Source organism: Nerophis lumbriciformis, linkage group LG20 (genome assembly GCF_033978685.3).
Source record: "Nerophis lumbriciformis linkage group LG20, RoL_Nlum_v2.1, whole genome shotgun sequence".
Taxonomy (NCBI): domain Eukaryota; kingdom Metazoa; phylum Chordata; class Actinopteri; order Syngnathiformes; family Syngnathidae; genus Nerophis; species Nerophis lumbriciformis.
Window position 1 is genome coordinate 11408097 of NC_084567.2, and position 26904 is coordinate 11435000.

The 26904-nt window shown below is 37.8% G+C and overlaps 1 protein-coding gene across 1 annotated transcript in view; it reads left to right on the forward strand.

Annotated features, from left to right (window-relative positions):
* The window catches only part of dapk1 (death-associated protein kinase 1), a 178193-nt gene that overhangs the window by 2705 nt on the left and 148584 nt on the right, over window positions 1–26904 (forward strand). The gene's annotated exons all lie outside the window — the stretch shown is intronic.

The window sequence follows — 26904 nt, forward strand, 5'->3', positions numbered from 1 at the left end:
AAAAAAAAAAAAGATGTATGCTCCTAATGCATGCCGGCCATGATGCATCCTTGTCAGTATTGAAGCGCTCACTCCTCAGGCTGCTTCTCCCTGGAGATCTTCCACATCGTTATCAGTGGTGGTTGAACTTACACTGGACATCGGGAACTTGACTTTTATTTGTGCGTTGTGTCGCGTTTGGACTTGAGAAGTCATAAAAAATGTCACTCCAATTTGATATTATTTGGTTAAGTAAGATGAAGTACAAATTGGAGTACATTTTTTAGTAAAGATGGCGCCGTCATTGGAAGCGAGCAATTATTGCAGTGAGTTTAAACCTTAGTAATGATGTGGAGTGCATGAGAAAGCGGAGAGAAAAACGTGTCTCTCTTTCATAGTCGTTTATAAAGAAGTATATTACACAATTACAGTAGGGGTGTCCCGATACAACTTTCAAACTTCTCGACATTGGATCCTTGAGTATTGGCCGATACTGATCTCAATCCGATACGATATCAGCATGAATCGTAGTACGCACTTTTATTTTGTAGCTTGGAACGTTAGAAAACATTACCACAATAATTCATTAAGTTGATTGATGCGGACACGTTTGTTACTGGATACTTTCTATGCTTCTGCTTTGGAGACTTTGTATGTGTGGGTAATACGCAACCATAATTATTTGACACGTGTTTATATTGACAAATGTGCTGTTTTAGACCACAATGTTTTCCAATTAAGGACACTTATTACATATGTTGAGCTTGTCTGCTATTGTGTGCTTAGCTGTTGTGTAGCTGCTCGCTCCTAGTAGCCTGTGGTGTACCGTGTTTAGAGGATCTTTGACTATTGTTTTTATAACGGGTCCTTAAAAACAGCAACGCCCTTGTCATTTAGAGAATCTTTCAATTGCATTTTTTGCAAGACATTCCTAAAAACAGCAGTGTCCTTGTCTTATAGAGGATATTTCAGTTTTTTTGTAGGAGATTCCTAAAAACAGCAGTGTCCTTGTCTTATAGAGGATCTTTCAGTTGTTTTTGCAAGAGATTCCTAAAAACAGCAGTGTCCTTGTCTTATAGAGGATCTTTCAGTTGTTTTTGCAAGACATTCATAAAAACATCAGTGTCCTTGTCTTATAGAGGATCTTTCAGGTTTTTTTGCAAGAGATTCCTAAAAATAGCAGTGTCCTTGTCTTATAGAGGATCTTTCAGTTGTTTTTGCAAGACATTCCTAAAAACAACAGTGTCCTTGTCTTATAGAGGATCTTTCAGTTGTTTTTGCAAGAGATTCCTAAAAACAGCAGAGTGCTCCTGTCATATAAAGAAATGTTGACTTGTTTGCACAGTAGGTCGACAAAAACAGCAGAGTGTTCTTGTCACAAAGAGGATCTTTGACTATTGTTTTATAATAGTTTCTTAAAAACAGCAGCGTCCTTATCATTTAGAGAATCTTTGAATTGCATTTTTTGCAAGACATTCCTAAAAACAGCAGTGTCCTTGTCTTATAGAGGATCTTTCTGTTGTTTTTGCAAGAGATTCCTAAAAACAGCAGTGTCCTTGTCTTATAGAGGATCTTTCAGTTGTTTTTGCAAGAGATTCCTAAAAACAGCAGTGTCCTTGTCTTATAGAGGATCTTTCAGTTGTTTTTGCAAGAGATTCCTAAAAACAGCAGAGTGCTCCTGTCATATAGAGGATTGTTGACTTGTGTTTGCACAGTAGGTCGACAAAAACAGCAGAGTGTTCTTGTCACCAAGAGGATCGTTGACTATTGTTTTATAATAGGTTCTTAAAAACAGCAGCTTCCTTATCATATAGCGAATCTTTGAACTGCATTTTTGGCAAGAGATACCTAAAAACAGCAGAGCGTACCTGTCATTCGGAGGATCTTTGACTTGTGTTTTTATAGTAGGTCCTTAAAAACAACAACAATATCAGCATGAATCACAGTATCTACTTTTATTTTGTAATGTGGAACGTTAGAAAAAGGCTTGATCAAGTGAAGTTACTCAGAGAAGGATGGCAGGTATGAAAAACTCAGCGTGGGACAGGATTATGCTGTCTTTAAATGTGAAGTGGAGTGGTAATTGGATTTTTGGCGACATCTTGTGGGCACAATAATTCATTAAGTTAAGCTTTGTGACACTGTGCGCTGATTGATGCGGACACGTTTGTTACTGGATACTTTCTATGCTTCTGCTTTGGAGACTTTGTATGTGTAAGTAATATGCAACCATAATGATAAGACACTTGTTTATATTGACAAATGTGCGTATTGCAAACTACGTATGTCTAGCTTGGGTGCTATTTTATGCTTAGCTGTCGTGTAGCTACGAGCTCCTAGTAGCAGAGGTGGGACCAAGTCATTGTTTTGCAAGTCACAAGTAAGTCTCAAGTCTTTGCCCTCAAGTCCGAGTCAAGTCCCGAGTCAAGACAGGCAAGCCCCGAGTCAAGTCCAAAGTCAAGACTGGAAAGTCTCAAGTCAAGTCCTAAGTCCTGCATTTTGAGTTTCGAGTCCTTTCAAGTCCTTTTAACCACAGACTAATATATTAACACAGATTGTGTATGCTTTTCAAACGCTGTATTTATTTATTAAAACAAGTGCATTTTAAATTGCAGGAAAGAAAATTGTGCTGACATTGCACTTTATAATAGCACTATTAACCAGTCATTTTAAACATTAACTCATTCCTTTACAGAACAAACACATTGAAAAATAAAGTTCAAATGTACTTATTTGTACAAAAGTGTTAACATTGAAAAAACATGACATATACGTGAACATAACAAAAAAGTTGTACTTTTTATATGTCAGGGCCCTATGCTGCATTGCATTTGCAAAAGACCAAATTAGCCAAGAGTCTGTCAGTCATTTGTGCACGATGGGGGCGTAGTATGATGCCACCATGGCTGAAAACTCGCTCCACTGGAGCACTGGAGGCAGGCACTGCCAAGACTCTCATGGCCACTCGGAACAGTGAAGGAAGAGTCTTCATGTTCAATGCCCAGAACAAAAGGGGGAGAGAGTTGTTTTGGGTTGGTGCACTACTTGTAAGTGTATCTTGTGTTTTTTATGTTGATTTACCGTATTTTCCGCACTATAAGGCGCACCTAAAAACCACAAATTTTCTCAAAAGCTAACAGTGCGCCTTATAACCCGGTGCGCTTTATTACGATTCATTTTCATAAAGTTTAGGTCTCGCAACTACGGTAAACAGCCGCCATCTTTTTTCCCCGTAGAAGAAGCGCGCGGTGCATGCTGGGATATGTGACGTTTCATTTCCATTTGTGTGTTTATGTAAAGACCCCAAATGGCTCCTATTAAGTGTGTTGTCTGTCTAATTATAAATAATGCAGACGAGGCGTGTTAACTGAGTTCTCAACGTTTTCTCACAGCGTGCTCATAACCACATTCGAACTCCCAGCATACAACATCGCTTCTCAGGGCTACTGCGCATGCTCGTAACTATCGTTGCATGCTGGGTAGTGTAGTTGTTATATTTGCTAGCTCATAACAGCACATTGAGAGACACGCTTACGCGCTTAATTCAATACTCGCCGTCATTCCGGGTGGATTGACAAAAGACCTCCAGCCGCTAGATATTGGTGTCAACAGGGCATTCGAAGCTAGACTGCTAACTGCGTGGGAACTTCTCAGGGCTACCGCGCATGCTCGTAACTATCGTTGCATGCTGGGTAGTGTAGTTGTTATATTTGCTAGCTCATAACAGCACATTGAGAGACACGCTGACACGCTTAATTCAATACTCGCCGTCATTCCGGGTGGATTGACAAAAGACCTCCAGCCGCTAGATATTGGTGTCAACAGGGCATTCGAAGCTAGACTGCTAACTGCGTGGGAACAATGGAAGACAGAAGGCGAACACACCTTCACTAAGACGAGGAGGCAGCGCCAGACGACGCCAACATCTGCCAGTGGATCGTAAATTTGCCCAACTTTTCACTTCGGACACCGAAGACGAAGGATTTACGAATGAAGAATAACTTCAGAAAGTAAGCGCTATGTTTATTTTGTGTGTTGTGACATTAACGTTCGAGCAACATTATGTTGCTATTGCGCTGCACTATTTTGAATTTTACTATGTTTGTGATTGCACATTTGCGTACATTTTGGGAGTGAACAGAGTTGTTAGAACGCTGGTTTTTAATATATTATTAAAGTTTGACTGACCTATCTGACTGTTTTTTTGACATTCCCTTTAGCGCAGCGTAGGCGCGGCTTATAGTCCGGGGCGGCTTATTGGTGGACAAAATTATGAAATATGTAATTCATAGAAGGTGCGGCTAATAATCCGGTGCGCCTTATAGTGCGGAAAATACGGTAATTAAAAAAAGAAAAAAAAAAGTTTTTTCTTGTGCGGCCCGATACCAATCGATCCACGGACCAGTACCGGGCCGCGGCCCGGTGGTTGGGGACCACTGAGGTAAACAATCAACAGTATGTCAGAAAGCTAGCTAAAACGGTACACATATTCATAATATAGTATACATTTTAACTGACCTTTATTTGACTATTTTTGTCTTTTTTTAGGTGGCTAAAATACGCGGTGCTGCTGACCGCCGTCTAACGTTACGTGTGATATATTGACTAACGTAACCCTGCTTAAAAAAAATCACTGAACAAAAAGTATGAATAAGGTAGTGAACTGCAACAGATTCCCGTGTTTGCAATAACGTTATAACGTTAGCAGTGAGTTTACAGCCTCACTGATTTAACTACACAGCAAATAAAAGTCACGTTACTTAGCCAATAAACGTTATCTTACATTCAAAACTTACCGTTCTTTGTGCAACTTCAAATGCCGGACAAAGTTGGAAGTTGTTGCCTCTCCATCAGTAATTTTCGAACCGCATGTGTTGCATACTGCAAACCGTTTTGTGTTGACCACCTCGTAATTTTTATACCCAAACAAAATTATTTTAGGTATCATTTTTTGTTCACTGGCGTGTGGTTTGGACATGTCTTCTTCGTTGGTTGTCCTGCAATTTGATTGGATGAATGCTGTGTGATGAAAACAAAGTAGATCTAATTTGATTGGCTGTTGTACTGAGAGCACACCAGCTGACACACGCAACGCTGATAGACAAGAACACAATGAAAAATACGGAGCGCTCCCGAATAACTTTTTCATCTTTGGGTTTTGGGGAAAGTAGCAAGTCATGTCAAGTCATGTCAATTCAAAAGGCTCAAGTCCAAGTGAAGTCACAAGTCATTGATGTTAAAGTCTAAGTCGAGTTGCAAGTCTTTTTACATTTTGTCAAGTCGAGTCTAAAGTCATCAAATTCATGACTCGAGTCTGACTCGAGTCCAAGTCATGTGACTCGAGTCCACACCTCTGCCTAGTAGCCTGCAGCGTACGGTGTTTACCGTTTCCGTAAATGACTTAACTAAAATGAAACACGCAATATATATATAAATACAAACCCCGTTTCCATATGAGTTGGGAAATTGTGTTAGATGTAAATATAAACAGAATACAATGATTTGCAAATCCTTTTCAACCCATATTCAGTTGAACGCACTACAAAGACAAGATAATTGATGTTCAAACTAATAAACTTTATTTATTTTTTGCAAATAATAATTAACTTAGAATTTCATGGCTGCAACATGTGCCAAAGTAGTTGGGAAAGGGCGTGTTCACCACTGTGTTACATGGCCTTTCCTTTTAACAACACTCAGTAAACGTTTGGGAACTGAGGAGACACATTTTTTAAGCTTCTCAGGTGGAATTATTTCCCATTCTTGCTTGATGTACAGCTTAAGTTGTTCAACAGTCCGGGGGTCTCCGTTGTGGTATTTTAGGCTTCATAATGCGCCACACATTTTCAATGGGAGACAGGTCTGGACTACAGGCAGGCCAGTCTAGTACCCGCACTCTTTCACTATGAAGCCACGTTGATGTAACACGTGGCTTGGCATTGTCTTGCTGAAATAAGCAGGGGCGTCCATGGTAACGTTGCTTGGTTGGCAACATATGTTGCTCCAAAACCTGTATGTACCTTTCAGCATTAATGGCGCCTTCACAGATGTGTAAGTTACCCATGTGTTGGGCACTAATACACCCACATACCATCACAGATGCTGGCTTTTCAACTTTGCGCCTATAACAAACCGGATGGTTCTTTTCCTCTTTGGTCCGGAGGACACGACGTCCACAGTTTCCAAAAACAATTTGAAATGTGAACTCGTCAGACCACAGAACACTTTTACACTTTGCATCAGTCCATCTTAGATGAGCTCAGGCCCAGCAAAGCCGACGGCGTTTCTGGGTGTTGTTGATAAACGGTTTTCGCCTTGCGTAGGAGAGTTTTAACTTGCACTTACAGATGTAGCGACCAACTGTAGTTACTGACAGTGGGTTTCTGAAGTGTTCCTGAGCCCATGTGGTGATATCCTTTACACACTGATGTCGCTTGTTGATGCAGTACAGCCTGAGGGATCGGAGGTCACGTGCTTAGCTGCTTACGTGCAGTGATTTCTCCAGATTCTCTGAACCCTTTGATGATATTACGGACCGTAGATGGTGAAATCCCTAAATTCCTTGCAATAGCTGGTTGAGAAAGGTTTTTCTTAAACTGTTCAACAATTTGCTCACACATTTGTTGACAAAGTGGTGACCCTCGCCCCATTCTTGTTTGTGAATGACTGAGCATTTCATGGAATCTACTTTTATATCCAATCATGGCACCCACCTGTTCCCAATTAGCCTGCACACCTGCGGGATGTTCCAAATAAGTGTTTGATGAGCATTCCTCAACTTTATCAGTATTTATTGCCACCTTTCCCAACTTCTTCTCGTGTTGCTGGCATCAAATTCTAAAGTTAATGATTATTTGCACAAAAAAAAAAAGTTTATCAGTTTGAACATCAAATATGTTGTCTTTGTAGCATATTCAACTGAATATGGGTTGAAAATGATTTGCAAATCATTGTATTCCGTTTATATTTACATCTAACACAATTTCCCAACTCATATGGAAACGGGGTTTGTATAATTATAAGACACTTGTTTGTATTGACAAATGTGCGTATTGCAAATTACGTATGTTTGGCATGGGTGCTATTGAATGCTTAGCTGTCGTGTAGCTGGTAGCTCCTAGTAGCCTGTAGTGTTCCGTGTTTACCGTTTCCGTAAATGACTTAACTAAAATTAAATACAGAATAAATATATAAATAATAGCCAAAAATTGGAGGACATTTAGATGTTAACTGTCTTTGCAGAAGTAAACACGCTGCAGTATTGTATCGGAAATTTTAGATGCAAGCCGATATTGTCCGATATTATACTTCCATCCATCCCTTTTCTACCGCTTATTCTTTTTGGGGTCGCGGGGGGCGCTGGAGCCTTAAATGATTTAACAAGAGCACAGCATATGTATGATAGTGCAATTAATTAAGACAAACTACAGGTCAATCAGGGGGTTGCCTGCAGCCACAGCTGTTAATGTCATTATTTAGGTCCCTGGCTGTTGTTTTTTTTAACACCCGGTGACTATTGGCTAGTTAATTGAATAGAGGCTTTTGTAATGTTATGAATGTCCCGCCCCTAAAAAAAATAGTATCTTAAATTGAAAAAAAACGGACCAATTCTTAGTTGTTTTAAAGGTTCTGTCTGAATGTGCTGAACTTTTTTTTTCCAAAAGTGCGACCATTCTGACTAAATCGGAAGATTTGTTCTTGTTGACGCCACACCTTCAAAGAAAATAGGCCTCGATTGTAGCATTTGCGGTAATTGTATTAATGCATGGCGACCATTTGACCCTGGGACAGACTAATTAGGACCTCAATGATTTCCTGTGGGATTAGAAATGGGGGAATATAACACACGTGTGTGTATGTGTGTGTGTTTGTGTGTGTGTGTGTGTGTGTGTGTGTGTGTGTGTGTGTGTGTGTGTGTGTGTGTGTGTGTGTGTTCTACCCTTCTTGAGACATCAACAAGGAAAAGGAGCTTCCATATGAGGAGGTGTGAACAAGTGATGACGTAAATCATGGTCCCAATACGGAAAACCATTGCATCGAATAAAGAATGTCTCATTTGCACCCCTGGTGGTGAAATCTATCAAAATGAGGGTGGTCCCAAAAAGGAGGGATTTTTCAAATTGACTGTGTCTGTTTTAAAAAGTGCTCCCCCTCTGGTCAACATATGAAATAACAAGTGTGTGTAAGAAATTGAAATGCGCCCCCTTTGGCCAAAATGTATAAAAAATATTTTTTTTTAAAACCATGTATATAAAGACATACTGTAATAAGTTGAAGTAAATAATGAAGATTAAAAACCAATTACCAACAAAAAATTAAAAAAAACTAACTAAAAGCAGTCTTTCTCTCACAATGTGTCGACGTTTTTCTTATAAAATTGGGAACACTTTCTCATATTCTTTCTATTTCTGTAATATTGCAAGATTTTCATGAAAAAGTATTACTTTTTATGTAAAATTATTACTTTTTAATGCAAAAATGGTGACATTTGTCATATAAAATTCAGACTTTTATCACAACGTTACCAATTTTTTTGTTATTGTTGTAAAATACTGCGATGAGGTTGCGACTTGTCCAGGGTGTACCCCGCCTTCCGCCCGATTGTAGCTGAGATAGGCTCCAGCACCCCCCGCGACTCCAAAAGGGAATAAGCGGTAGAAAATGGATGGATGGATGTTGTAAAATACTGACATTTTTTGAGTAAAATGATGACTTTGGTCATAATTTTGCCAAGTAAAAATTCCGATGAATATTATAATATTGCCAACATTTTAACGTTTTCTAATAAAATTGTGACTATTGTCCAGTAAAATTACGACTCTTTTCATAAAATTGCCAACATTCTAAGCTTTTCTTGTAAAATTCCAACTTTTATCATCATATTGCACAAAAGTTCAGTTTTTCTTGTAAAATGTTGACTTGCGTTGAGTAAAATTACATTTTTCTTGTGAGACTGTGACCTTTTTCTTGTGAATCTCCGACTCATTTTTCACAACAAGCTTTTTTATATTTGCATAGCATGTATATAATGTTGTATGTACAAATCTTTATCCATCTAGAAAGAGGTAGACATTTTTCGGAGGTCTCAAGAAGTTTACAAATACAAAAACGTGTGTGTGTGTGTGTGTGTGTGTGTGTGTGTTCTACCCTTCTTGAGACATCAACAAGGAAAAGTAGCTTCCATATGAGGAGGTGTGAACAAGTGATGACATAAATCATGGTCCCAATACGAAAAAACCATTGCATCTAATAGAGAATGTCTCATTTGCACCCCTGGTGGTGACATCTATCAAAATGAGGGTGGTCCCAAAAAGGAGGGATTTTTCAAATTGACTGTGTGTCGGTTTTAAAAGTGCTACCCCTCTGGTCAACATATGAAATAACAAGTGTGTGTAAGAAATTGAAATGCGCCCCCTTTGGCCAAAATGTATAAACATTTTTTTTTTTTAAACATGTCTTTAAAGACATACTGTAATAAGTTGAAGTAAATAATGAAGATTAAAAACCAATTACCAACAAAAAATGTAAAAAACTAACTAAAAGCAGTCTTTCTCTCACAATGTGTTGACGTTTTTCTTATAAAATTGGGAACACTTTCTCATATTCTTTCTATTTCAGTAATATTGCCAGATTTTAATGTAAAATTATTACTTTTTAATGCAAAAATGGTGACATTTGTCATATAAAATTCAAACTTATCACAACGTAGCCAATTTCTTTGTTGTTGTTGTAAAATAGTGACATTTTTTTTGTAAAATTATGACTTTTGTCATAATTTTGCCAAGTAAAAATTCCGATGAATATTATAATATTGCCAACATTTTAACGTTTTCTAATAAAATTGTGACTATTGTCCAGTAAAATTACGACTCTTTTCATAAAATTGCCAAAATGTTAAGCTTTTCTTGTAAAATTCCAACTTTTATCATATATATTGCACAAAAGTTCAGTTTTTCTTGTAAAATGTTGACTTGCGTTGAGTAAAATTACATTTTTCTTGTGAGACTGTGACCTTTTTCTTGTGAAATTTCGACTCATTTTTTAATGACAAGCTTTTTTATATTTGTATAGCATGTATATAATGTTGTATGTACAAATCTTTATACATCTAGAAAGAGGTAGGCATTTTTCGGAGGTCTCAAGAAGGTAACAAATACAAGAAAGTGTGTGTGCGTGCATGAGTGTGTGTGTGTGTGTGTGTGTGTGTTCGCGTGTGTGTGTGTGTGTGTGTGTGTGTGTGTGTGTGTGTGTGTGTGTGTGTGTGTGTGTGTGTGTGTGTGTTCTACCCTTCTTGAGACATCAACAAGGAAAAGTAGCTTCCATATGAGGAGGTGTGAACAAGTGATGACATAAATCATGGTCCCAATACGGAAAACCATTGCATCTAATAGAGAATGTCTCATTTGTGGTGAAATCTATCAAAATGAGGGTGGTCCCAAAAAGGAGGGATTTTTCAAATTGACTGTGTCGGTTTTAAAAGTGCTACCCCTCTGGTCAACATATGAAATAACAAGTGTGTGTAAGAAATTGAAATGTGCCCCCTTTGACCAAAATGTATAAAAAAATAAAATAAAATAAATATGTATATAAAGACATACTGTAAATGAAGATTAAAAACCAATTTTTAACAAAAAATTAAAAAAACTAACTAAAAGCAGTCTTTCTCTCACAATGTGTCGACGTTTTTCTTATAAAATTGGGAACACTTTCTCATATTTTTTCTATTTCTGTAATATTGCAAGATTTTATTGTAAAATTATTACTTTTTATGTAAAATTATTACTTTTTAATGCAAAAATGGTGACATTTGTCATATAAAATTCAGACTTTTATCACAACGTTGCCAATTTTTTTGTTATTGTTGTAAAATACTGCGATGAGGTTGCGACTTGTCCAGGGTGTACACCGCCTTCCGCCCGATTGTAGCTGAGATAGGCTCCAGCACCCCCCGCGACTCCAAAAGGGAATAAGCGGTAGAAAATGGATGGATGGATGTTGTAAAATACTGACATTTTTTTAGTAAAATTATGACTTTTGTCATAATTTTGCCAAGTAAAAATTCCGATGAATATTATAATATTGCCAACATTTTAACGTTTTCTAATAACATTTTGACTATTGTCGAGTAAAATTACGACTCTTTTCATAAAATTGCCAACATTCTAAGCTTTTCTTGTAAAATTCCAATTTTTATCATAATATTGCACAAAAGTTCAGTTTTTCTTGTAAAATGTTGACTTGCGTTGAGTAAAATTGCATTTTTCTTGTGAGACTGTGACCTTTTTCTTGTGAAATTCCGACTCATTTTTCACGACACGCTTTTTTATATTTGCATAGCATGTATATAATGTTGTATGTACAAATCTTTATACATCTAGAAAGAGGAAGGCATTTTTCGGAGGTCTCAAGAAGGTAACAAATACAAGAATATGTGTGTGTGTGTGTGTATGTGTGTGTGTGTGCTTGCTCTGCCTTTCGAGGATAAGGAAGTGTGGATGTAGTCTAGTGTTACATGCAAATGAGCAGAAAGGTTCCCCCTCAAAGAGCACACGGCTTAATGAATACAAAGCAGCGTTGAAGACCACAAAGTTGTATAAAACAAGATGGCAGCAGTCATGTACATGAGTTGTGTCCCAGCCACTGACCTACATCTACCCCCACTGGGGGGGGTCCTGCACCTCCCCCACCACCTAAGGACTAACCCAGCATGTCTGCATGAATGTATTGATCATGCATCTTTACGCCGAGTCAGCACTCTGCTGTCATGTAAAGGATCTTTGCAGCAATGTTCCTGTCAGATCTTTAAAACTAGTCTTTTTGATAATAGGTCCTTTAAAACCGCTGTGTCCTCGTCATATAGACGATCTTTGAATTGCATTTTTTGCAATACATTCCTGAAAACAGCAGTGTCCTTGTCATATAGAGGATCTTTGACTATTGTTTTTATAATAGGTCCTAAAAAACAGCAGTGTCCTTATCATACAGATGATTTTTTAATTGCATTTTTTGCAAGAGATTCCTAAAACAGCAGTGTCCTTGTCATATATAGAGGATCTTTCAGTTGCTTTTGCAAGAGATTCCTAAAAACAGCAGTGTCCTTGTCATATAAAGAATCCTTCAGTGTTTTTTTTTTTTTTTTGCAAAAGATTCTTAAAAACAGCAGGATCCTTATCTTATAGAGGATTTTTGAATAGCATTTTTTGCAATACATTCCTGAAAACAGCAGTGTCCTTGTCTTATAGAGGATCTTTGACTATTGTTTTTATAATAGGTCCTAAAAAACAGCAGCGTCCTTATCATATAGAAGATTTTTGAATTGCATTTTTTGCAATACATTCCTGAAAACAGCAGTGTCCTTGTCATATAGAGGATCTTTGACTATTGTTTTTATAATGGGTCCTAAAAAACAGCAGTGTCCTTATCATATAGAGGATTTTTGAATTGCATTTTTTGAAATACATTCCTAAAAACAGCAGTGTCCTTGTAATATAGATAATTTTTCAGTATTTTTTTGCAAAAGATTCCTAAAAACAGCAGAGTGCTCCTGTCATATAGATTTTTTATTTGTGTCTGCGCAGTAGGTCTTTAAAAACAGCAGTGTTCCTCTCATTTAGAGGACCTTTGACTATTGTTTTTCTAATAGGTCCTAAAAAACAGCAGCGTCCTTATCATATAGAGGATTTTTGAATTGCATTTTTTGAAATACATTCCTAAAAACAGCAGTGTCCTTGTAATATAGAGAATTCTTCAGTATTTTTTTTCAAAAGATTCCTAAAAACAGCAGAGTGCTCCTGTCATATAGAAGATATTTTATTTGTGTCTGCGCAGTAGGTCTTTAAAAACAGCAGTGTTCCTCTCATTTAGAGGATCTTTGACTATTGTTTTTATAATAGGTCCTAAAAAACAGCAGCGTCCTTATCATATAGAGGATCTTTGACTATTGTTTTTATAATAGGTCCTAAAAAACAGCAGCGTCCTTATCATATAGAGGATTTTTGAATTGCATTTTTTGAAATACATTACTAAAAACAGCAGTGTCCTTGTAATATAGATACTTTTTCAGTATTTTTTTGCAAAAGATTCCTAAAAACAGCAGAGTGCTCCTGTCATATAGAAGATTTTTTATTTGTGTCTGCGCAGTAGGTCTTTAAAAACAGCAGTGTTCCTCTCATTTAGAGGATCTTTGACTATTGTTTTTATAATGGGTCCTAAAAAACAGCAGCGTCCTTATCATATAGAGGATTTTTGAATTGCATTTTTGCAATACATTCCTAAAAACAGCAGTGTCCTTGTCGTGGATGATCTTTCAGTGTTTTTTGCAAGAGATTCCTAAAACAGCAGAGTGCTCCTGTCTTATAGAGGATTTTTGATTTGTGTCTGCACAATATAGGTCTTTAAAAACAGCAGTGTTCCCCCCCTTAGAGGATCTTTGACTATTGTTTTTTATAATGGGTCTTTAAAAACAGCAACGTCCTTATCATTTAGGGAGTATTTGAATTGCATTTTTTGCAATACATTCCTAAAAACAGCAGTGTCCTTGTCTTATAGAGGATCTTTCAGTTGTTTTTGCAAGAGATTCTAAAAAATAGCAAAGTGCTCCTGTCATGTAGAGGAGTTCTGACTTGTGTTTGCATAGTAGGTCCTTAAAAACAGCAGATTGTTCCTGTCACATATAGGATATTTGACTATTGTTTTATAATAGGTTATTGAAAATAGCAGTGTCCTTATCATATAGAGAATCTTTGAATTGCATTTTTTGCAATACATTCCTAAAAACAGCAGTGTCCTTGTCTTATAGAGGATCTTTCAGTTGTTTTTGCAAGAGATTCCTAAAAATAGCAGAATGCTCCTGTCATATAGAGGAGTTCTGACTTGTGTTTGCATAGTAGATCCTTAAAAACTGCAGAGTGTTCCTGTCATTCAGAGGATCTTTGACTTGGGTTTTTATAATAGGTCCTTAAAAATAGCACTATTTTTATATAGAGGATCTTTGACTAGTGTTTGCACAGTAGGTCCTTTAAAACAGCAGTGTTCTTGTCATATAGAGGATTTTCAGTTGTTTTTTGTTAGAGATTCCTAAAAACAGCAGATTGCTTCTGTCATATAGAAGATTTTTAAATTGTGTCTGCACAGCAGGTCTTTAAAAACAGCTGAGTGTTCCTCTCATATAGAGAGACTGATGTTTTTATTATAGGTCCTTAAAAAACCCTGCAGTGTCCTTATCATATAGAGAATCTTCGAATTACATTTTTTGCTAGAGATTCCTAAAAACAGCAGTGTCCTTGTCATATAGAGGATCTTTCCGTTGTTTTTGCAAGAGATTCCTAAAAACAGCAGAGTGCTCCTGTCATATAAAGGATCTTTTACTATTGTTTTTTATAATGGTCCTTAAAAACAGCAGCGTCCTTATCATTTAGAGAGTATTTGAATTGCATTTTTAGCAATACATTCATAAAAACAGCAGTGTCCTTGTCTATAGAGGATCTTTCAGTTGTTTTTGCAAGAGATTCCTAAAAATAGCAGAGTGCTCCTGTCATATAGAGGGTTTTTGATTTGTGTCTGCACAGTAGGTCTTTAAAAACAGCAAAGTGTTCCCCCCACTTAGAAGATCTTTCACTATTGTTTTTATAATAGGTCCTCAAAAACAGCAGCGTCCTTATCATATAGAGAATCTTCTAATTGCATTTTTTTGCAAGAGATTCCTAAAAACAGCAGTGTCCTTGTCATATAGAAGATCTTTCTGTTGTTTTTGCAAGAGAATCCTAAAAATAGCAGAGTGCTCCTGTCATATAGAGGAGTTTTGACTTGTGTCTGCACAGTAGGTCTTTAAAAACAGCAGAATGTTCCTGTCACATAGAGGATCTTTGACTATTGTTTTTTATAATGGGTCCTTAAAAACAGCAGCGTTCTTATCATTTAGAGAATATTTGAATTGCATTTTTTGCAATACATTCCTAAAAACAGCAGAGTCCTTGCCTTATAGAGGATCTTTCAGTTGTTTTTGCAAGAGATTCCTAAAAATAGCAGAGTGCTCCTGTCATATAAAGGATTTTTGATTTGTGTCTGCACAATATAGGTCTTTAAAAACAGCAGTGTTCCCCCCTTAGAGGATCTTTGACTATTGTTTTTTATAATGGGTCTTTAAAAACAGCAACGTCCTTATCATTTAGGGAGTATTTGAATTGCATTTTTTGCAATACATTCCTAAAAACAGCAGTGTCCTTGTCTTATAGAGGATCTTTCAGTTGTTTTTGCAAGAGATTCCAAAAAATAGCAAAGTGCTCCTGTCATGTAGAGGAGTTCTGACTTGTGTTTGCATAGTAGGTCCTTAAAAACAGCAGATTGTTTCTATCACATAGAGGATATTTGACTATGGTTTTATAATAGGTTATTGAAAATAGCAGTGTCCTTATCATATAGAGAATCTTTGAATTGCATTTTTTGCAATACATTCCTAAAAACAGCAGTGTCCTTGTCTTATAGAGGATCTTTCAGTTGTTTTTGCAAGGGATCCCTAAAAATAGCAGAGTGCTCCTGTCATATAGAGGAGTTCTGACTTGTGTTTGCATAGTAGATCCTTAAAAACTGCAGAGTGTTCCTGTCATTCAGAGGATCTTTGACTTGGGTTTTTATAATAGGTCCTTAAAAACAGCACTGTTTTTATATAGAGGATCTTTGACCAGTGTTTGCACAGTAGGTCCTTTAAAACAGCAGTGTCCTTGTCATATAGAGGATTTTCAGTTGTTTTTTGTTAGAGATTCCTAAAAACAGCAGATTGCTTCTGTCATATAGAAGATTTTTAAATTGTGTCTGCACAGCAGGTCTTTAAAAACAGCTGAGTGTTCCTCTCATATAGAGAGACTGTTGTTTTTATTATAGGTCCTTAAAAAACCCCGCAGTGTCCTTATCATATAGATAATCTTCGAATTACATTTTTTGCTAGAGATTCCTAAAAACAGCAGTGTCCTTGTCATATAGAGGATCTTTCCGTTGTTTTTGCAAGAGATTCCTAAAAACAGCAGAGTGCTCCTGTCATATAGAGGATCTTTTACTATTGTTTTTTATAATGGTCCTTAAAAACAGCAGCGTCCTTATCATTTAGAGAGTATTTGAATTGCATTTTTAGCAATACATTCATAAAAACAGCAGTGTCCTTGTCTTATAGAGGATCTTTCAGTTGTTTTTGCAAGAGATTCCTAAAAATAGCAGAGTGCTCCTGTCATATAGAGGGTTTTTGATTTGTGTCTGCACAGTAGGTCTTTAAAAACAGCAAAGTGTTCCCCCCACTTAGAAGATCTTTCACTATTGTTTTTATAATAGGTCCTCAAAAACAGCAGCGTCCTTATCATATAGAGAATCTTCGAAATGCATTTTTTTTGCAAGAGATTCCTAAAAACAGCAGTGTCCTTGTCATATAGAGGATCTTAATGCATTTTTTGCAAGAGATTCCTAAAAATAGCAGAGTGCTCCTGTCATATAGAGGATCTTTTACTATTGTTTTTTATAATGGTCCTTAAAAACAGCAGCGTCCTTATCATTTAGAGAGTATTTGAATTGCATTTTTAGCAATACATTCATAAAAGCAGCAGAGTCCTTGCCTTATAGAGGATCTTTCAGTTGTTTTTGCAAGAGATTCCTAAAAATAGCAGAGTGCTCCTGTCATATAGCGGAGTTCTGACTTGTGTTTGCATAGTAGGTCCTTTAAAAACAGCACAGTGTTCCTGTCACACAGAGGATATTTGACTATTGTTTTATAATAGGTTCTTGGAAACAGCAGTGTCCTTATCATATAGAGAATCTTTGAATTGCATTTTTTGCAAGAGATTCTTAAAAACAGCAGAGCGTACCTGTCATTCAGAGGATCTTTGACTTGTGTTTTTAAAATAGGTCCTTAAAAACAGCACTGTGCTTTTTATAGAGGATCTTTGACTAGTGTTTGCACAGTAGGTCCTTTAAAACAGCAGTGTCCTTGTCATATAGAGGATCTTTGACTTGCACTTTTTGCAATAGATTTTTTTTAAAACAGCAGTGTCCTTGTCATATAGAGGATTTTCAGTTGTTTTTTGTTAGAGATTCCTAAAAACAGCAGATTGCTTCTGTCATATAGAATATTTTTTACTAATGTTTGCACGGTAGGTCCTTAAAAACAGCAGTCTTCCTGTCACATAGAGGATCTTTGACTAATGTTTTTTATAATAGCTCCTTAAAAACAGCATTGTCCTTGTCACATAGAGATGTTTTGCATAGCATTTTTTTTTTGCCAGCGATTCCTAAAAACAGCAATGTCTTAATCATATAGAGGATATTTGAGATGTTTTTTGCAAAAGATTACTAACAAGAGCTTGGTGCTCTTGTCATATAGAGGTTCTTTGACTAGTGTTTTTATAGTACATCCTTCACTGGTGTTTTTTGTAATAGGTCCCTAAAAACAGCAGAATGCAACTGTTATATAGAGAGTAGGTTCTGGTCATTGAGAAGATCTTTTATTAGCGCTTTTGCAAGCGATTTCAACAAGCAGCGCTGTCCTTGTCATATAGAGGATCTTTGAGTAGTGTTTGTTTAATAGGGTCCTTAAACACCTGTGAGCGCTCCTGTCACATAGAGGATCTTTGGCTGGCATTTTCACAGGAGTTTCCTAAGAACAGCAGAGTGCTGCTCTCATATAGACTCTCTTGGATCGGCCACTGAAAGGCGATCACATACAAGAAAATCATCCGATACTGATCAGCTTTTTACCCAAAAATGTTGGTCCAGTTTTGAATTGTACAAAATGTAATAATAATATGCTGTAATTATTGTACAGTATTAGTTTGGGGTGGCGGGTGTACCTAATGTTGCGGCCCGTGTCTGTGCTGTACAGTATGTTGATACAACAGAGTGGTGTTATCTTTTCATGGCGGTCAGTCCACCTTTGACCTTGACGTGGTTCCTGTCAGTCTTCTTACAAGTCAAATTAAAATTGTTCACAGTCGTCCTGGGGGAATTACTTTCAATTCATCTCTGCAGTCATGGGAGGATAATTGGATCCCTGCCAACTGTGTTAGTGGGTAAATTGCTGGAGCTGTGTGTGTGTGTGTGTGTGTGTGTGTGTGTGTGTGTGTGTGTGTGTGTGTGTGTGTGTGTGTGTGTGTGTGTGTGTGTGGATAAGGGGGAAAGCACGTCCCTTTGTGGTCAATTAGGGCAATCAGTCAAGTGTGGAAATTGTGGGTCTGTGCCTCTCGGTGAGATACAACTTTTCTCTTCTCCTCCGCTTTGTATCTCCTTGCGCTCCTACATATCAATTATTGCATCATCGAGTGTTTGACGTGATGATGTAATCTTTGAATTTGCACACATTTTCTTGTGTCACTTCAGTTTTATGTGAGTGCTGTTATGTGTAGGGTCAAGTCCAAACACTGATGACATCTATTAAACAAGACATGAAGCAAGGAATCAAACGGGGACAGAATTCAATTGAGCTCAATTGAGGAGAAACTGTACCCTTGCACAGTGTCGTCCCACGCTCTGACGAAAGAATGTACGCCTCCTCTTTTATTTGGACTTTCCCTGATTACATGGCAACAGCTGTTTCTAAGGGAGAGGGGTCGTAAACAGCCATCGCCTTTGGTTACAAAAAAGTTCAAAGAAAAGGTGCCTGGAGGGAGGTCAGGCCCTGCCTCCTCTCCGCTTTGTAGATCTCGGGTAAAGACAAAATCTTCATGTCGCTTCCCATCCTACACAGTGGAGTTTTACAAGCCTTTTGCTTGGTAGGATCAAAGACAGCTTTTGTCCTCTCGCAGGGCGAGCTGAACTCAATGTAACACAAAGTTTTGTGATAACTTAGATGCAATTATTCTGACATGTAGTGTCCGATTGTCTGTGAGGCCGTGAGATGTGCTGAGATCGCCGGGAAAATTAAAAATTAAAAAAAATAGTATATATATATATATATATATAACAATTTTTTTTTTTTAACAAAAAAATCGATTTCCGATTTTTCCCCCCCCTACTTTTTAAAGAATAAAAAATAATAATAAACTAGTAGTTTGAAAAGGAAACGGAATGCACATCTTACTCTTAGCAAAATTCAAATGCGTATAATGTTGTTCTTTTTAGACCAAATATAAACTGTACTGTTTATGGAATGCTTTCTTTTTAATACTATATTTGCAGCAATACTTCTGTCTTGAGTAAAATACTTTTGTAAACAAAAATGTAGCATTATACGTTGTATGCAAATAATTGAGAGAGACTGGGGCATGGGCGACACGACGGGTGATCTCAATCAATCAATCAATCAATCAATCAATCAATCAATGTTTATTTATATAGCCCTAAATCACGAGTGTCTCAAAGGGCTGCACAAGCCGCAACGACATCCTCGGCTCAGATCCCACATCAGGGCAAGAAAAAACTCAACCCATAGGATGACAATGAGAAACCTTCGAATCGTATCTCGCGACATAACAAAAGACACCGGAGTTTGCAAGTGTACCTAATATTGTGGCTTGTGAGTGAAGAATGGCTTCTTGTACTGAACACTTCGAATACCCTGTCACTTTAGCGATTAAGCACCATGTCACATGATCTTATTGCATGAGGAACCTCTGTGTGTGTGTGTGTGTGTGTGTGTGTGTGTGTGTGTGTGTGTGTGTGTGTGTGTGTGTGTGTGTGTGTGTGTGTGTGTGTGTGTGTGTGTGTGTGTGTGTGTGTGTGTGTGTGTGTGTGTGTGTGTGTGTGTGTGTTCTGGCAATGCTTACTTAATGGGGACATCGCTCTGTTTACACAGTCACCTTTAGGGGACCTGTGACGGTATGGGGACAAAAAAACAGGTCCCCTGAAGGGAAACCTTTTTAGATGATAGTCAGATCCATTATGAAGATGTGGTTTAAGGTAAGATAAGATAATCCTTTATTGATCCCACAACATGGACATTTGGGTTACTTTGTTTACGTGTTTCAAATATTGGTAAAAGAGAAAATGTATTTTCTTGAAAAGTGAAACATTTGTTATCCTGGCATTAATGGTACTGTGATTCTGTATGGTATCCATCCTTAGTTAAAACTAATATATTTTTCCAAAAACAAAATCTGGTTTAGTGTTCCTTAGGACAGTGTTTTTCAACCACTGTGCGATACAGTCTGGTGTGCCGTGGGAGATTATTTCATTTCACCTATTTGGGTTAAAAATATTTTTGGCAAACCAGTAGTTATAGTCTGCAAATGATATGTTATTGTTGAGTGTCGGTGCTGTCTAGAGCTCGGCAGAGTAACCGTGTAATACTCTTCCATATCAGTAGGTGGCAGCAGGTAGCTAATTGCTTTGTAGATGTCGGGAACGTGGTTTGTCGTGATCACAATATGCAGACGACAGCGTGCAGGTAAATAGGTGTCTAATGTTTAAACCAAAAATAAACAAAAGGTGAATGCCCCTAAGAAAAGGCATTGCAGCTTAGGGAAGGCTATGCAAAATTAAACTAAAACTGAACTGGTTGCAAAGTAAACAAAAACAGAATGCTGGACGACAGCAAAGACTTACTGTGGAGCAGACGGCGTCCACAAAGTACATCCGAACATGACATGACAATCAACAATGTCCCAACAAAGAAGGATAACAACAACTTAAATAGCCTTGATTGCTAAAACAAAGTAGGTGCGGCGAATAGCGCTCAAAGGAAGACATGAAACTGCTACAGGAAAATACCAACAGAACAGAAAAAGGCACCAAAATAGGAGTGCAAGACAAGAACTAAAACACTACACACAGGAAAACACCAAAAAAGTCAAAATAAGTCAGGGGGTGATGTGACAGGTGGTGACAGTACACCTACTTTGAGACAAGGGCTATATTGATGCATGCTTGGTTATGCTTTAAAGTCATATCCAACACTTACGAGAACAACTTTTTACTGTCAATATCAGCTGCTGAGTTTCATTTTTTAATGATTTCTGCTGATGGTGTGCCTCCACATTTTTTCAATGAAAAAAATGTGCCTTGGCTCCAAAAAGGTTGAAAAACACTGCCTTAGGATGACATTTTCATACAGCATGATTATAAAACATTATTACCTTAAAGTATGATTCACATTCAGAATGTTCCATCCTTCTATATATGTTAGTTGGAGTTGCAGACAACTTCATTACTGCTAAATAGCAGTTTTCAGTAATGTTACAGAAGATGCAGGATTTGCTTTAACATTGAAGTGGTGAATCTTCCTATAAGAGGACAGATGTAGTGCTGTATTCTGAGGATCATGTCATATTTAATTTGAATTTTTTTTTTTTTAAATGTTCCTCAGTAGTCACGTACAAATTTGTGTGAATTATGCAAAATTATTAAAATTTGGTCCCCGTGAACCATATTAACTCTTTTTCCCCAGGGTCCCCAGTAAGAATGATCAGCACATTACTTCATCAATCCAGAGATTTAAAGACGTGTATGAGCTAACTGGGCAGTGGACATTTTAACAAAAAATGTTTATGCCTCCACAACCTGTAGAAAGGGTGGTCCCCACAAGTGATGATCAAAAACTTGGTCCCCATTCCAAGTGATAACCAGTATATGTGTGCGTGTGTGTGTGAGTGTGTGTACCCGCTGACTTTGTCATAAAGATCACAAAACCAGCTAAAAAGCAGCTGATTGGCAGTTTCTCTTGAACATTAGCACATAATAAAGCAGGAGATGATAGATGGAACAGCTGAAGCTCTCTCCTCCCTCACCTCCCACCACCGACACCACATCCTCCTCCGTTGTCAAAGTCGCAATCTTGCGCTTCCCTCAATTTGTGTGAACAGCCGAATAATCACGTTGACTTCTGTATTTTTTTTTCTCGTCGTTTCGCAAACACGTTGACAGCCAGCAAGACGACGTGACGCAGGCCTGGGCAAAATACGGCCCACGGGCCAAATCCGGCCCGCCAGACGTTCTACATAATTTTTTTAGACCTTTAAAGGGGAACATTATCACCAGACCTATGTAAGCGTCAATATATACCTTGATGTTGCAGAAAAAAGACCATATATTTTTTTAACCGATTTCCGAACTCTAAATGGGTGAATTATGGCGAATTAAACGCCTTTCTATTATTCGCTCTCGGAGCGATGACGTCACAACGTGACGTCACATCAGGAAGAAATCCGCCATTTTCTCAAACACATTACAAACACCAAGTCAAATCAGCTTTGTTATTTCCGTTTTTTCGACGGTTTTCCGTACCTTGGAGACATCATGCCTCGTCGGTGTGTTGTCGGAGGGTGTAACAACACGAACAGGGACGGATTCAAGTTGCACCAGTGGTCCAAAGATGCGAAAGTGGCAAGAAATTGGACGTTTGTTCCGCACACTTTACCGACGAAAGCTATGCTACGACAGAGATGGCAAGAATGTGTGGATATCCTGCGACACTCAAAGCAGATGCATTTCCAACTGGACTGGACAGATCAGCTTTCAGGAAAAGAGAGCGGATGAGAGTATGTCTACAGAATATATTAATTGATGAAAACTGGGCTGTCTGCACTCTCAAAGTGCATGTTGTTGCCAAATGTATTTCATATGCTGTAAACCTAGTTCATAGTTGTTAGTTTCCTTTAATGCCAAACAAACACATACCAATCGTTGGTTAGAAGGCGATCGCCAAATTCGTCCTCGCTTTCTCCCGTGTCGCTGGCTGTCGTGTCGTTTTCGTCGGTTTCGCTTGCATACGGTTCAAACCGATATGGCTCAAAAGCTTCAGTTTCTTCTTCAATTTCGTTTTCGCTACCTGCCTCCACACTACAACCATCCGTTTCAATACATGCGTAATCTGTTGAATCGCTTAAGCCGCTGAAATCCGAGTCTGAATCCGACCTAATGTCGCTATATCTTGCTGTTCTATCCGCCATGTTTGTTTGTATCGGCATCACTGTGTGACGTCACAGGAAAATGGACGGGTGTATATAACGATGGTTAAAATCAGGCACTTTGAAGCTTTTTTTAGGGATATTGCGTGACGGGTAAAATTTTGAAAAAAACTTCGAAAAATAAAATAAGCCACTGGGAACTGATTTTTAATGGTTTCAACCTTTCTGAAATTGTGATAATGTTCCCCTTTAAAGGCCTACTGAAATGCGATTTTCTTATTTAAACGGGGATAGCAGGTCCATTCTATGTGTCATACTTGATCATTTCGCGATATTGCCATATTTTTGCAGAAAGGATTTAGTAGAGAACATCGACGATAAAGTTCGCAACTTTTGGTCGCTGATAAAAAAGCCTTGCCTGTACCGGAAGTAGCAGACGAGTAGCGTGACGTCACAGGTTGCGGAGCTCCTCACATCTGCACATTGTTTACAATCATGGCCACCAGCAGCGAGACCGATTCGGACAGAGAAAGCGACGATTTCCCCATTAATTTGAGCGAGGATGAAAAATTCGTGGATGAGGAAAGTGAGAGTGAAGGACTAGAGGGCAGTGGGAGCGATTCAGATAGGGAAGATGCTGTGAGAGGCGGGTGGGACCTGATATTCAGCTGGGAATGACTAAAACAGTAAATAAACACAAGACATATATATACTCTATTAGCCACAACACAACCAGGCTTATATTTAATATGCCACAAATTAATCCCGCATAATAAACACCTCCCCCCTCCCGTCCATATAACCCGCCAATACAACTCAAACACCTGCACAACACACTCAATCCCACAGCCCAAAGTACTGTTCACCTCCCCAAAGTTCATACAGCACATATATTTCCCCAAAGTCCCCAAAGTTACGTACGTGACATGCACATAGCGGCACGCACGTACGGGCAAGCGATCAAATGTTTGGAAGCCGCAGCTGCGTACTCACGGTACCGCGTCTGCGTATCCAACTCAAAGTCCTCCTGGTAAGAGTCTCTGTTGTCCCAGTTCTCCACAGGCCAATGGTAAAGCTTGACTGTCATCTTTCGGGAATGTAAACAATGAAACACCGGCCGTGTTTGTGTTGCTGCAGTCGGCCGCAATACACCGCTTCCCACCTACAGCTTTCTTCTTTGCTGTCTCCATTGTTCATTGAACAAATTGCAAAAGATTCACCAACACAGACGTCCAGAATGCTGTGGAATTTTGTGATGAAAACAGACGACTTAATAGCTGGCCACCATGGTGTCCCAAAATGTCCTCTACAATCCCTGACGTCACGCGCTGACGTCATCATACCGAGACGTTTTCAGCAGGATATTTCGCGCGAAATTTAAAATTGCACTTTAGTAAGCTAACATTGGCATGTGTTGCAATGTTAAGATTTCATTATTGATATATAAACTATCAGACTGCGTGGTCGGTAGTAGTGGGTTTCAGTAGGCCTTTAACATCAAAACTGTAGCCGCCATTATGATGTGCAGTGCTGTTTTTAAATGGCCGTAAGGCTTGAACTATACAAAGTATTTCAATGGTTGAAATCTGCGCTGTTGAGTGTTCTACCAGTTATTACGGTAATCTACGTCACAGCAGCTCAGACCAGGAACAAAGCAGAGTGGGCGGGGTTTGTTTTCGGAGCAGCAAGCCCGAAACGCATGTGTCAGAAACGGATGCGTAAGCAAATTTTTACAACACATTTCTGCATGAAAGTGATAATATATCAAATTGTAGGTGTTTGTTGTATTTTTGTTGTGTTTTGCTTAATTGTAAAAGATACACAATTATGGAGGAGTTGGTCTGAGAAGTAAAAGAGGAGCGACGTTCATATGTTGTTAATATTCAATGTTTTATTATTAATAGTTAATATTGTAAATCCCACTTTCTTTATTTTCATGTACATTTTGGGTGTCACATTCAGTAAAAAAAACTGTAAAATTCCATTCTGTTTTTTTTTTAGGTGGTCTGTCATAACTTTATTAGAATTCTATGGGACATTGAGACTTTTGGTATTAGTGTTCCTGAAAAAAGGGACCAGAATATTAATAACAGAAAGAAACAACCCCTTTTGTGTAAGTGGGGGAGGGAGGTTTTTTGGGTTGGTGCACTAATTGTAAGTGTATCTTGTGTTTTTTATGTTGATTTAATAAAAAACATTTTTTAATAAAATTAAATAATACAGTCTAAGAACATGGTAAAAAGTAGAAAAAAAACCTTGAATTATTATTCTTATTGGATGAATTTAAGTTGTTTTGGATGAGACCCATTTTTTTTTACATATTTTAAAATGTTATTTTGGGATTTTCCATCCATCCATCCATCCATTTTCTACCGCTTATTCCCTTTTGGGGTCGCGGGGGGCGCTGGAGCCTATCTCAGCTACAATCGGGCATATATAAAATAAAAACTAAATAAAACTCTATTTTTTATGGGAAAATTGCTTTGGTTTTCATACGATTCGGTCTTCGTCTGACTTTTTGGAATGGATTACTAACAAAAACCAAGGTACCAATGCTTATGGAAAAGTGTATAGAGTACACAATAGTGCAGGGGTGTCAAACTCATGTTCATTGAGGGCCACATTGCAGTTATGTTTGCCCTCAGAGGGCTGCTTTTAACAATGAGTAATATATGAATATACATGTACTGTATATATATAATACATTGACAATATATTTTTTTACATAAGCTGCAAAAAAATACTTAAATTTTACTTTAAAAACTGCACATAATCACCAGAATTTTACAGTAAAAGCACTGTTATTTTTTTTTTACAGAATATAAAAAAATTGAATAAACGGAATGGAATGGAAAAATAATACCACTTCTTTTTAGCGGTAAAATTCAAGCTGCCAGGTTTTTTTTTACGGTCAAATTTTGTTGTTTTAATGTTTTTTTTTGTTTGTTTTTTAATGTTTTAGTGTCTTACTGTATATGGAAAAAAAAACAGTACCAATGTTGATTTTACGGTCAAAAAAACTCAGTCGGCGGAATTTAACCGTAAAATCTATTGTCAATTTTACTGTCTACAATTTGATTGATAATTTGTTTTGAAATCATAAGTCAAGCAGATATTTAAGTACAGTATTTATCTTTATTTTAACCCCCCAAAAAATTGCAATACTATATTGATTTTGATAATATTGAATTTTAAAAGATTTGTAATTGCATGCAGTACATTATTTTTAATGTTAAAAGGAAAAGAACAAATATATTTAGTAAGAAGAGATTTAGCATATTTCCAGGCTTTCGCGGGCCACATAAAATAATGTGGTGGGCCAGACTTTGCCCCCGGGCCTTGAGTTTGACACCAGTGCAATAGTGCAACAGTGCTGTGGGCCAACACAGCCCATTAGCCTTAAAGTGACGTACACACAAAACAGCATGCTTCCAGTAGAGCTTAATAAAAGCACTTTTAAACTGTCTAAATTCCAGCTTTAGAGCTTGATTTTAAAAAACTAACATTTTATATACTAGTGTAGGCCTATTTAAAACCTCTGAAAAAACAATATATAATATGCAACATTTAAATGAATGTAGTTCTAATACACATTGAGTACTGCAGTCGACTTGTTGGATGGGAATGCTCCAGAAAATGTGACAAGTCTGATGGGTGGTCTTAGTTGCCAGTGCACGCCGTTTGCTGGTGTGATGTGTCCCTGATGTGTCTGAAGGGATTCCAGTCAGTCCAGAAACCCGCCTGAGCGCATGAACATGCACAGATAGAAGGTCACCCCAAACACCAAGAGCATCGTTATCGCTGTGATGGCAGACTATGTCTTGCTGTCTTTTATCGTAAGGAACCATCGTCCACTGGGACGTGATGACTCACACTGTTTTTGTTTCTTTTTGGCAGCAGGAATGTGTCAATGAGCGCTTGACCGTGACAAAGATGAGGGAAGCATGTTGGCTGTATATCATAACAACCCTGAAGATGATAAAGGAAGCCTAAATAGTGAGCACAATGGCAGCCATTGTTGGCACTGCCTTAGAGCTCAGGGAGAAAGGAGGGCATATACTGTGTATGTATGTATGTATGTATATATATATATATATATATATATATA